The sequence below is a fragment of the Bos indicus x Bos taurus genome, chromosome 25, assembly GCF_003369695.1.
Source record: "Bos indicus x Bos taurus breed Angus x Brahman F1 hybrid chromosome 25, Bos_hybrid_MaternalHap_v2.0, whole genome shotgun sequence".
NCBI lineage: Eukaryota > Metazoa > Chordata > Mammalia > Artiodactyla > Bovidae > Bos > Bos indicus x Bos taurus.
The window spans coordinates 28,633,218-28,645,178 of record NC_040100.1 but is presented as its reverse complement, the minus strand read 5'-3'; the positions used below and the strand labels follow the sequence as shown (position 1 = coordinate 28,645,178).

The 11,961-nt window shown below is 39.7% G+C and overlaps 1 long non-coding RNA gene across 2 annotated transcripts; it reads right to left on the bottom strand.

Annotated features, from left to right (window-relative positions):
* Positions 1-8,749: 8,749 nt before the first annotated feature.
* LOC113883581 lies at positions 8,750-11,948 on the bottom strand. 2 transcript variants are annotated; one of them, XR_003508686.1, is made up of 3 exons: positions 11,820-11,948; positions 10,914-11,145; positions 8,750-9,302 (listed from the first exon to the last, which is right to left on the bottom strand). It is a non-coding gene; the product is annotated as an uncharacterized LOC113883581 (long non-coding RNA). The 2 variants fall into 2 exon arrangements; XR_003508687.1 differs by having other exon boundaries at positions 10,926-11,145.
* Between the last annotated feature and the right edge of the window lie 13 nt (positions 11,949-11,961).

Sequence of the window (11,961 nt, the reverse complement as noted above, 5' to 3'; positions counted from 1 at the left end):
TAAACTCTCTAGAAATTTCCTTACTCTTGCCCCAGTAATGTAAAATACATTAATATCTATTAAATTCAAATAAATCATATACTTAAAAGTTATATACTTACGACATGTAAATTTGTATTACAAGTTATATGAAACATGTAGCATGTATTCTCTGAATTCTTGCAAATAAGACCCTTCTATTTTTTATGCAAGAGTACTTTTGTGTTTTAGTGTGAGAAATGGAGGGCTTCCTGGGTGGTGTTAGTGGTAAAGACCCCTGCCTCCCAATGCAGGAGACTAAGATGTGTGGGTTCGATCCCTGAGTGGGGAAGACCCCTGGAGGAGAGCATGGCAACCCACTTCAGTGTTCTGGCCTGGAGAATCCCCATGGACAGAGGCGCTTGGTGGGCTACAGTCCATAGGGCTGCAAAGAGTTGGATACAACTGAAGCAACTTAGCACACTAGAACGCAGTGAAAAATGGAACTTCTTTGAAATAATGCAATGTTTGTTTTAAAATGCTGCCATCCTGGGTAAAACACGCTCTCGAACTTCCAGGGCTTAGAATAGACCAGATGGCTCCTATTCTTCTTCCAGATTTCCCCATCCCATAAGGTTTATTTTAAAAAAAACTTTTATTAAATTATTTTTGGCAGCATGTGGAATCATAGTTTCCTGACCCTTGGGAGTCGAACCCTTGCCCCCTGCATTGGAAGCTCAGAGTCTTAACCACTGGACTGCTAGGAAAGTCCTGTCAACATCACAGTTTTAGAATATTTTCACCTACAAAGAAACCCTGTACTCTTCAGCAGTCATTATCTTCACCTATTCTCCCTTGCCCCCAGCCTTAAGCAACCACAGACCTACTTTATTTCTCTATAGATTTGCTATGGATAGTGTTTTCTCTGTAGATATAGATTCTGCTGCTAAGTCACTTCAGTCGTGTCCGACTCTGTGCGACCCCATAGACGGCAGCCCACCAGGCTCCGCCATCCCTGGGATTCTCCAGGCAAGAACACTGGGGTGGTTGCCATTTCCTTCTCCAATGCATGAAAGTGAATTGTGAAAGTAAAGCCGTTTAGTCGTGTCTGACTCTTAGTGACCCCATGGACTGCAGCCTACCAGGCTCCTCCATCCATGGAATAGATTCTAGACAACTTATATAAATGGCATTATATAATTTACAGTGTATTATGGCTGCTTTCTTCACTTAGCATAATGTTTTCCAGATTTATCCATGTTGCAGCATGTATCAGTGCTTCATCCCTTTTTATTGCCAAATATCATTCCACCTGCAGGAATATACCACATTTTACTGATCATTCATCAGTTGATGGACATTTGGGTTGTTTTCACTGTTTTGGGGGTATTGTAAATAATGCTGCTGTGAACATTTGTTCAAAAAGTTTTTTAAAAAATAATTTTATTCATTCATTTACTTTTGGCTGTGCTGGGTCTTCATTGCTTTGCAGGCTTTTTTTCTAGTTGTGGCAAGTGGGGGCTACTCTCCAGCTGTGGTGCATGGGCTCTCATTGCAGGGGCTTCTCTCATTGAGAAGCTCGGGCTCTAGGTGCACTGGCTTCAGTGGTCCTGACTCATGGGCTGAGTCGTGGCTCCTGGGCTCTAGAGCACAGGCTCAGTTGTTGCGGCTCATGGGCTTAGCATATGGGAGATCTTCCCTAATCAGGGATCGAACCTGTGTCTCCTACATTGACAGATGGATTCTTTACCACTGGACCACCAGGAAAGCCCTCCAACAAGTTTTTGTGTGGATGTATCTTTCACTTTTCATGGGTCTATATTCAGGAGTGGAATTGCTGGGTCATGTGGTAACTGTGTTCACCCTTTCGAGAAACTGCCAGACTGTCTTCCAAAGTGGCTGCACCATTGTACATACCCACCAACAACATATGAGGGTTCCAGTTTCTCCACTCAAGTGGAGATGTTGATAGGTTTCTGCTTTGGGCTTGGACACTTCATCTGGTAAATACCCAAGATATCAGGCGGAGAAGGCAATGGCACCCCACTCCAGTACTCTTGCCTGGAAAATCCCATGGATGGAGGGGCCTGGTAGGCTGCAGTCCATGGGGTCGTGAAGAGTCGGACACAACTGAGCGACTTGACTTTCACTTTTCACTTTCATGCATTGGAGAAGGAAATGGCAACCCACTCCAGTGTTCTTGCCTGGAGAATCCCAGGGACAGGGAGCCTGGTGGGCTGCCGTCTATGGGGTCACACAGAGTCGGACACGATTGAAGCGACTTAGCAGCAGCAGCAGCAGCAGCAGCAGCAGCAGCAAGATATCAGGGCTCAAAACATCAGCCAGCACAATGCAATAATAATAACAATAACAACCACGTTGTACTATCATCACAACAATATCATGGGTTAGATAATGTCATTAGAATTTTAAAGATGAAGAAAATGAAGCTTAGAGAGATTGTGACATGTCACACAGGATCACACAGCTGGCAGGTGGCTGAGCCAGGGCTTGAACTGAGATCCTCCAGATTTCAAAGCCTGTATTTTTGAAAACCGTGCTATTCTGATAAGCTCAGTGTCATGAGCATTTGAAACTGTCAACATGCTGGATAAAGTATCAAATTATCAAGATGATATTGCATTATTTTCTCTTTCAATCAACCTAAATGACAGTTGTAAAAGTGTGCTGCATTGGCCCTGCTGCCCTGGCTCTTTGTAATCATCTAGCATCCCTCTGAGTCTTTGGCATTCCCAGCAGAGCAAGGCACAGAGCCAGGATGAGAAGCCAGGGCTGGAATAGCCACTTAATTCCATGCAGATGGTTACTTCAGCCAGTTATTGAACTTGAAGCATTATCACCCTGAACTAATGCAAACAGACAGGCTTCTAGGCACCGCTGTGGCACAAATGGTTTTGTCCTCTAAGATTACAGAACTGCATTACTCACACAGTCTTAGGAATGGAATTTATTCCTTTTTGAATGATAAAATGCACAGTATGAGTTTTCTGAATTTTCCAACCGCCTATACACTAACTGAGTGTATGGTCGTTGGAAAATTCAGAAAATTAAGAAGGAAGACATCTCCCACAAATCTCAACTCTTAGAAACAACCCCTGTTAACACTTTCATGCATTTATTCCTTGTCTTTTTATTTTTCATGAATTAGAAACATATTGATTTTTCCCCCTGATTATAAAAGTAATACATATATCTTGTAGGGATATTGGAGAATTCAAAGAAAACATTATTTATTACCTGGATGTTCATAGGTAGTATCAACAATTTAGCATATGTCATTTCAGTGTTTTATTGGATACATGTGTATATGAACACATTAAAAAACTGGGATCAAAGCATTTGTTTCATTTTATTTCTACCATTTTTATGAAATACTAGTATGATCAAGATCACAGTGCACACTTAGCCTTAACCAAGGATCAAGAATAACAGTGTATCCTTTCTACTACAATTTGTATTCTACTTTTCCTCTGATGCTCTGATTAACATTGTGTTATAATGGTTTTTTGCCATGACATTTCAAACTCTCTGTGAATATCATTTTTTAAGGTATACCATGTTCCATTGCAGGCATTCCATAATTTATTTAGCCATGCCCTTTTGTAGGATATTAGACTTCTCCTAATTTTCCCACATTTTACATAAATTGTAAGAAATATCTTATTGGTAAGTATTTTTTGTTGCTGTTGTTGTTCAGTCACTCAGTCGTTTCATACTCTTTGTGACCTCATGGACTGCAGCACGCCAGGCTTCCCTGTCCTTCATCATCTCCCAGAGCTTGCTCAAACTCATGTCCATTGAGTCAGTGATGCCATCCAACTGTCTCATTCTCTGTCATCTCCTTCTCCTCCTGCCTTCAATCTTTCCCAGCATCAGGGTCTTTTCCAAAGAGCTGGTTCTTTGCATCAGGTGGCCAAAGTATTGGAGCTTCAACCTCAGCATCAGTCCTTCCAATGAGGATTCAGGGTTGATTTCCTTTAGGATTGACTGGTTTGATCTCCTTTCAGTCCAAGAGACTCTCAAGAGTCTTCTTCAACACCACAGTTCAAAAGCATCCATTCTTCAGTACTCAGCTTTCTTTATGGTCCAACTCTCACAACCATACATGACTACTGGAAAAATCATATATTTCTTAGGTTAGATTCTCAGGGGTTGAATTATTGAGTCCAATAGGTCTGGCTAGCTTTTCTTTTCTTCTTGTTGTTTTTTAAAAAATTATGAACTATTTCAACCTACAGAAGAGTAAAGAGCATAACATGACAAAGTTCCCCAAAACTTTTATTTAGTTTTTTGTATTAAGTTATAATTTTCACACAGTAAAGGGCATATATCTTAAATGTCATCTCTTCCTCACCCTCCCCCAAGTCTATGTATTCATACACACATCACAGTACATCATCAACCATATGATACATTTCTAACGTTTCAATAAGCTCCCCCTCATTTAGTTTCCCATTCAGTACCACCCCAAAAGTAAGCACTATTGTGACATTTATCACTGTAGATAAATTTCACCTGTTTCTGAACTTTATAGGAATGGAATCATTTAGTATGAATTTTTCTGCATCTGACTTCTTTTTTTTAATGTTAAGCCTGTAAGATTCATCCATTTAGTTGGTAGTAGTTAGGTCAAAGTGGTTGACCTTTCGGAGAAGGAGCTGGCACCCCACTCCAGTACTCTTGCTTGGCAAATCCCATGGATGGAGGAGCCTGGTGGGCTGCAGTCCATGGGGTCGTGAAGAGTTGGACACGACTAAGAGACTTCCCTTTCAGTTTTCACTTTCATGCATTGGAGAAGGCAATGGCAACCCATTCCAGTGTTCTTGCCTGGAGAATCCCAGGGACGGGGAGCCTGGTGGGCTGCCGTCTATGGGGTCGCACAGCGTCGGACACGACTGAAGCGACTTAGCAGCAGCAGCAGCAGTTTGACCTTTCCCACTGTTGTGGCTATAATCTCAGAAACAAAATATAAAGGTGTTAGTGAGAATGTGGAGATGTAGGATCCCTCATACATTGTTGGTGGGAATGTAAAAGAGTTCAACCACCATGGCAAACAGTTTGAAGGGTACTTAACAAGTTAAACATGCAATTTACCACATGGCACAGCAATTCCACTCTTCAGTATATACCCCAAAGAATTGAAAACAGATATCCAAACAGATACTTGTATACAAATGTTCATATGGATACTGTTCACAGTAGCCAAAAGGTGGAAAAACCCAAACACCCATCAATGGATGAATGGATAAACAAATTAAGATACATTCACACAATGATATATTATTCAGCCATGAAAAGGAGTGAAGCACTGATACTGACTACAACTTGGATGAACCTCAAAAGTAGCAGGATAAGTAAAAGAAGCCAGATACAAAAGGTCACACGTGTGATGCTATGTGAAATACCCAGAAAAAGTAAGTTCATGCAAAAAGAAAGGACTGGTACTTTCAGAGACTGAAGGGAGTGGGGAAAGTGGGGAAGCTGCTTAAAGGACATGGTGGTTTCCTTCAAGGCCATGTGCTGTTTTATAACTAGACAGAGGTGGTGGTTATACCGCATTGTGAAGGTATAATAACTGGACTTGGTTGCTTTAAAATGGTTCATTTTATGTTTTGTGAATTTCACCTCAAAAACTTTTAACATAGTCAAATTATTAATATTTTTCTTTAAGGTTTGTGTTTTTTTTGGGGGGGGGGAGTCTTAATATATTCTTCTGTTGCAAAACAAGGTATTCTACATTATAAATTTAAAAAAATTTTGCTTTTCTCATTTAGGTCTTTAATCAACCTGGAATTTCTGTGTGTGTATGTATGATGGGAAATATGAAAGTGTTAATTGCTCAGACGTGTTTGACTCTTTGTGACCCCATGGACAGTATTCCGCCAGGCTCCTCTGTCCATGGGATTCCCCATGCAAGAATACTGGAGTGGGCTGCCATTTCCTTCTCCAGGGGACCTTCCCCACCCAGGGATCCTACCCAGATCTCCTGCATTGCAGGCAGATTCTTTACAATCTGAGCCACCAGGGAAGAAATGTGATAGGAATCATAAAGGTGTGATATTTATTTTAGTTTTCCGTTTGCGTAGGCAAATATCTCAGCACCGTTTATTGAATAGTTCATCCTTTTTGTACTGATTTGTAATGCCTCCTCTGTCATATATCAACTTTCCAAATACGTGTGGGTCCAAATGGGGGCTCTCAATTTTCTTCTTAGGCCTTAAGACAATAATTTAAGTTTAACTGGGACTTCCCTGATGGTTCAGTGGTTAAGAATCTGCCTGCCAATGCAGGGAACATGGGTTCAATCACTGGTCCGGGAAGATCCCGCATGACACGGGGCAACTCAGCCTGTGCACCACAACCACCTACCCCGTGCTCCGCAACAAGAGAAGCCCAGACAGTGCTATTAGAGAGTAGCCCCTGCTCACCACAACTAGAGCAAGCCTGAGTGCAGCAATGGAGACCGGGCATAGCCAAACAAGTAAATTATTTGTTTTTAAAAAGGTTTAACTACCTGGGAATTAAGTGCTCCCTGTCTTATGTTCTTTGCCATTGCCTTGCCTATTCTTCGCCCTTCATTTTTTCACATAATTTTAGGGTCAGCTTGTCAAACTTTATGTTTTATTTTTACATTGTGATATTTATTAACAAAGATGGCCAGAAAAGGATGGGGCCACAATTACGAAGTGATAAGGATTAAAATAAAAGTTGCTTTCTATTATATTGTTCCTAGGGCATTGTAGCCAATCTAGAAGTCAAAGTTTATTTTAAAATCCTATTCCCTGTTGAGATTTCAACCGAATGGCACAGAAGAGAATTGTTATCTCTTTGATACCTAATCTTTTGTAACCTTGAACATGGCATACCTATCTCTTCATTTCTTTTCAGTTCATTTTTATTTTGCTTAACGGTACCGGATAAAAAGTTAATTAATTGTCCCTGGTGACATGAAATAGTAATTTTCTTCTCAATGATTTTTTTGGCATTATGATTATATTTTAAGGTTGATTAATAATTACAGAAAACGACTATGCTTTCATGTTTGTCCTGAGTCCCCCAAACCTGCTGTTATTCATTTTAATAGCTTATTTGTGGATTTGCTTGGATTTTTATATAGATAATTATACTGTCTGAAAAAGCAGCTTTGTTTCCTGTTTCAGTTCTTATACCTCATTTATTTTCTTATTTTGTGCCAAGTTAGGACCTCTCAGAAGTGGGGATTATCAGCATCCTTCTTTTGCCCCTGACCTTAATAAGGATGCTATTAGGGGTTCAACAGTAATTGTGATGGTTGCTATTAATTTATGATAATTATTTTTTAGAAACTTAAGGAAATGGTCTTCTATTCTTCATTTGCTAAGCACAAGAACAAGCATGTGACTGCTAATTTTTCAGATATTTTTCCTATATTCATTCAGATGATCAAACAGCTTTCTCCTTTGATCTGTTAATATGATATATCATATCAATAGATCTTTTCTATCAGGTCATTACTCCATTTTGGGAATAAACCCTATTTGTTCATGATGTATTTTACTTAGAATTCTTGTAGCTAGGTGAGATCACTTTGGGATTTTTTAGCGTAGCATTTAATCTGGCTTTAATATCAAGGTCATACTGTCCTCATAAGATGAGCTCTGAAACAATTTTTATAAAATAAAGATGACCTGTTATTTGGTAAAACTCACCAATAAATTATTTGATCCTGTTGCCTTTGTGGGACTGAGGAGAAAAATTAATTTCTACATTAACAATTCAGGTTATCGGTTATCAGTGGTTATCGGTTTGCATTTTATTTACTAACTGCACTTTGATGGTTTACTTTTTGAGAGAGAATTTATTGGACTGTGTCGGGTCTTAGTTGTCTCACGTGGATCTTTCATTGCCATGCACGGACTCTCTAGTCGTGGCGCCCAGGCACATGGGCTGAGTTGCCCCACGGAATGTGGGATCTTAGTTCCCTGAGCAGGGGCTGAAGCCCGGCCCTCAGCAGTGAATCCATGGAGTCCTAACCACTGGACTGCTGGGGAATACCTGAGAATCACCCATTTCCACTAAGTTTTCAAAATCTCCCTGTATTCACATTATACCTCTCTTTTCTTCTTATTACTCATGAGTGCTTTGTTTGATGAGTCTCAGATGGTTTACCTTCTTTAATAGTTCTTTCCCCCAAAGGAATCAGCTTTTCAGTTAGACATCCTTTCTACTACTCCTTGATTTTCTACTAGGTTGGTACAAAAGTAATTGTGGTTTTGGATGGTGAATTTTAAATCATTATAACTAGGCTCAAACACATCTTTATTAATCAAAATGGATATCATTACAATCAACACATTTTTGCCAATGAGAAATAAATTTGTCCATTCCTGTAGCATAAAAATCTGTGCTTTGGGATTCGAAGAACTCTTGGAAAACATTTTCTGCCTCTGGTTGGTTGTGGAAGCATTTTCCCTGCTAAAAGTTGTTGAGATGGTTGAAGAAGTTGCAGTTGGTTTGCAAGGGCTCAGGTGAATACGACGGATGAGGCAACACTTTATAGCCCAATTTGTTCAACTTTTGAAGCGTTGGTAGTGTGATGTGTGGTCGGGCATTGTCATGGGGAAGAATTGGGCCCTTTCTGTGGACTGATGTCAGCTGCAGATGTTGCAGTTTTGGGTGCATCTCATCAATTTGCTGAGCATATTCCTCACATGTAATCGTTTCACTGGGATTCAGAAAGCTGCAGTGCATCAGATGGGCAGCAGACCACCAAACAGTGACCATGACCTTTTTTTGGTGTGTTCGGCTTTGAGGAGTGCTTTGGAGCTTCTTCTTGGTCCAACCACTGAGCTGGTCATTGCTGGTTGTTGTATAAAATTCACTTTTCGCTGCACGTCCAATCTGATCAAGAAATGGTTTATTGTTGTTATGTAGAATAAGAAAAGACAACACTTCAAAATGATTTTTTTTAATTTGAGGTCAGCTCATGAGGCACCCACTTGAGTTTTTTCACCTTTCCAATTTGCTCCAAATGCCAAAAGACCATAGAATGGTCCATGTTGCATTCTTCAGCAATTTCTCTTGTAGTTGTAAGAGGATGAGCTTTGATGATCCTCTCAATTGGTCACTGGAACTTCCGAGGGCCAGTCACTGCACTCCTCATCTTCAAGGCTCTTGTCTCTTTTGCAAAACTTGAACCACCATAGCACTGTACCTTAGCCATTCCTGGGCCAAATGTGTTACTGATGTTGCGACTTGTCTCCATTGCTTTATGTATGACCCATTTTGAACTTGAATAAGAAAATCGCTCCAGTTTGCTTTGTGTCTAACATCATTTCCCTAGTCTAAAATAAATATAAAATAGACAGGTAATAAGTCATTAGCAAAAAAAAAATAAAGCTAGAAATGCACATTAAAATAATGTATAATAGAACCACATTTATTTAAGAATGTTTTCCAATATCAAACAGTGAAATTCAACAGTGCAAAACTACAATTACTTTCGCACCAAAGTAATACTTCCTTAATTAATGTTTTTATCATTATTATTTTTTCTACTCTACTTAGGTTTTATTTGTTCTTTTTTCTTACAGTCTTTTCAGTTTAACATTTAACCATTTAAAAAATTTATTTTATTTTATTGAAGGATAATTGCTTTACAGAATTTTGTTTTCTGTCAAACCTCAACATGAATCAGCCATAGATATACATATATCCCCTCCCTTTTGAACCTCTCTCCCACATCCCTCCCCATCCCACCCCTCTAGGTTGATACAGAGCCCTTGTTTGAGTTTCCTGAGCCACATAGCAAACTCCTGTTGGCTATCTATTTTACATATGGTAATGCAAGTTTCCATTCTAAAGGAGATCAGTCCTGGGTGTTCTTTGGAAGGAATGATGCTAAAGCTGAAACCCCAGTACTTTGGCCACCTCATGTGAAGAGTTGACTCATTGGAAAAGACTCTGATGCTGGGAGGGATTGGGGGCAAGAGGAGAAGGGGACGACAGAGGATGAGATGGCTGGATGGCATCACCAACTTGATGGACAAGAGTTTGGGTGAACGCCGGGAGTTGGTGATGGACATGGGGGCCTGGCGTGCTGTGATTCATGGGGTCACAAAGAGTTGGACACGACTGAGTGACTGAACTGAACTGAATGCAAGTTTCCACATTACTCTTTCCACACACCTCACCCTCTCCTCCCTTCTCCCCATGTCCATGTCTATTCCCTATGTCTGTTTCTCCATTGCTGCCCTGTAAATAAATTCTTCAGTACCATTTTTCTGGGTTCCATATATATGCTTTAGAATATGATATTTATCTTTCTCTTTCCGACTCACTTCACTCTGTATTAGGTTTTAGGTTCATCCACACCATTAGAACTGACTCAAATGCATTCCTTTTTATGGCTGAATAATATTCCATTGTGTATATGTACCACAACTTCTTTATCCATTCATCTGTCGATGCACATCTAACATTTAACCATTTTTTAAAACCAGTTCAACCAGTTTTAAACATATAAAGTCAGTGGTATTAACTATTTTCACATTGTTGTGCATCACCCCCATTCTTTTAAATTTAATTTATAACTCTTTTCATCTGTAATACTGCAAATCTATACCCAATAAATAAAACACCCCATTCTTCCCTCCTCCCAGCCTCTGGCAACTTCTATTCTACTTTCTGTTCCCATGATTTAGACTACTCTAGGCACCTCACATAAATGGAATCATACAGTGCTTTTCTTTTTTTGACTGGCTTATTTCACTTAGCATTATATCCTCAAGTTTCATCCATGTTGTAGCCTATTACAGAATTCCTTTCCTTTTTAAAGGCTGAATAGTATTCCACTGTATGGAAAGGCCATGTTTTGCTTACCTATTCATCCTAACCCATTTATTTTTAGTCTTACATTTTTAAATGCATGCATTTAAGGCTATACATTTACTTACATCAAAACTTACAAGTTTTGATATGTGATATTCTCATGCTTATCCAGGTCTAAATGTTTTATGATTTTTATTGTTATTTCCTTTTTCTCTCATGAGCTATTTAGAAGTTCTTTCATTGATTATAAATTTTTAATGACTCTTGTTACCAGTTGATAAATCATTTTCTTAAAAGGCTGGGCCTTTTCATTCCTCCATGAGCCATGTGGATCCCGAAAATCATCCCCTATTATATCTTAAAAATAAGAACAAACAATAGATAATCAACCTGTGTCCTATAGGTCTTCCCTCTTCCCCATACAAAGCTACATACCTGTGCAGTTAAGAAGGTCAGGACAATAAAGGGGCTAAGTCTAGATTCAAGTGCTGACCAGACCACTTGGTAAGTGTGGGAATTTGGGCAATTAAATTAATCTTTCTGCATCTCAGTTTCATCCTCTATAAAACAAAGCTAACAAAACAGTATCTGTTTCACAGAGTTATTGGGGAGTGTTCAGCCCTTAGCCATCATTCAATAAATATTACTATTTAAAAAATCCATCTAGCTGTGGATTTTACTTTGTACTTTTAATGCTGCCATGCTAATATCAACCCCTGGGTTTCTGGGCAGTAAAGACTCATGTTCTAAATAGCTTTTTTATACTGATGTCCAAAATATTTTTATGCCTCTCAAGTTCACGCAAGCACCTACAGGGTGGACACAGGCACTGGGAGAGAAGACTGTCCCATTTAACATTCAAATTCAAAATGCACATAAATGCAAACTACAGAGGTTCTCACAGGCACAGAACACACAGATCCAGGTCCACACTCACGCTTCCGCGCACTCGCCACAAAGATGGATCCATCGCCCACAGACAGAAATGCTCTCACAAATCCCACTCAAAGCCTAGCAGCACGCTGACATACCACAAGCCACTCGCAGCGCCAGCCCCATGCAAAGCATCACCACCTGCTCCAGTAGGGGGCTGCTGCCTTGTTTTTACTTCCTTTAGGTTGGTTCTATTTTAGTTGTTGTTTTTGTTGTTCTTCGAGTTATTATCTGCCCCCT